Source organism: Odontomachus brunneus, unplaced genomic scaffold, assembly GCF_010583005.1.
Source record: "Odontomachus brunneus isolate Ranch 3 - 2012 unplaced genomic scaffold, Obru_v1 Obru_scaffold_070, whole genome shotgun sequence".
Lineage (NCBI taxonomy): Eukaryota > Metazoa > Arthropoda > Insecta > Hymenoptera > Formicidae > Odontomachus > Odontomachus brunneus.
The window spans coordinates 206,855-208,398 of NW_022639520.1; the positions used below are offsets into that span (position 1 = coordinate 206,855).

The 1,544-nt window shown below is 48.2% G+C and overlaps 1 pseudogene; it reads right to left on the reverse strand.

Moving 5' to 3' along the window:
- Positions 1-49: 49 nt before the first annotated feature.
- LOC116846833 overlaps positions 50-1,544 on the reverse strand; it is a 2,646-nt pseudogene continuing 1,151 nt past the window's right edge.

Sequence of the window (1,544 nt, forward strand, 5' to 3'; positions counted from 1 at the left end):
TGGCAATACAGATACTCATAACGCAAAAGATACAATAACACATGAGGCATTACAGGTGTAAATCCGACCAGGCAATCTCCACGCGGTACACCTTAGGTAGTGCTAATACTGGCGGTATAGCAACTTTCAACCTTTACAACTCGAAAAGTACTTTATGAAAAAATACTTAATTATAGTGTTTTGAAAAGGTCTGAAAGTAAGCTACAAGAGTATGCAATTAAAACGAGGGAATCTCATTTCAGATTTTTATGCTGACCTTGATAACGCTTTTCAAGGTCATCACAAGGTTAAAAAATATCAGCATCATTTGTGGTTCTTAATTTACTATAACTTTTATATGAAACATTTTTTCCAAAAACGCATATTTTAGATACAATTTATCGATGTCCACAGAATTGGTGGTTTCGTCCCACTGTGCGTTGGTCAGGGAAGACGGAGTGACGGCTTCTCGCCTCATTCGCCACGAAACATATATCACTTCGTCGTTTACGGGCAGTACATTTGTTATTTCGTGCTCCGGGCTCGTGAGCAGAGCCGCGAAACTTTCCCACGTTCTAACGATCTCGGTATTCTGTAGATTGGTCCGTTGGCCGAATTTACCCCAGAAGGAGTTGAGGCAGAGCTTTGCGACCGAACGCAATCCTGGATTCGGGGAGATATTCGCCCTATTGAGAACAATATCCTCGACTTTCTCGTATTCGCGCAGATAACGTTCCTTGCCGCCTTCGTCATTCGCGCATTCGTTCGGCCATCCGCTAGCCTCTTGCTTCAATTGCAGAAAGCAGTTGATATACTCGGTGAACAATCCCCCCCGCCGCGTAACCGGATCGTATCGCGTGACTTCGTACCTCTATATTTCGCTCACGCTCGTGACGCGATAACCTTTCTCGATAGCTTTGCGTAACTCGCAAAACACCCACGCACTTTCGAATTCGCGATCGGCAGGGTCGTCGTGCGTACACATGGCCTGAGAAAATGTCTCGCAGCAGCTGCGACAAAGCGCGAATAGCAATTTTCCGTTCACGCGGCGTTAAGGGAGTACCGGATGAAAGAGATCACGCGGCGCGAGCACTCTGCAACGTACGAGACCTTCTACGGCGTCAAAGTTAAAATCGGGGCCTGCTCCGATCAAGGCGCAACACTCCTCACCCACGTAAATGTCCGGATGACCGAGCGGAAAAGCACCCGTTTTCAGCACATACGGGTACAAAGAACACACGTCCACGTAGCGTATCTTCTCCGTACCCGTAACTTCGTACCGCGTGATGATATTTTCCGTAGAACGCCTCGCGAGATTCGAGGAGATTGTTTCTCAACATGGGATGATTCTTAACGAATTCGCGTATCTCACGATTTTCGCGCAGCTCCCGATCGAAGATCACTCCCACTTTTCCGTAACGACGTAGCCCCGTTTTCTAAGACGACGCGTCGTCGCGAGTGTGCGCTCGTAACGCGCTTCGATCGTATCCTCGCGCGACACGGTTGAGAGTGGTCTGTCGCGGTTCACGCGAAAACACTTGGGACATCCGTGCCAAAAACAGCCG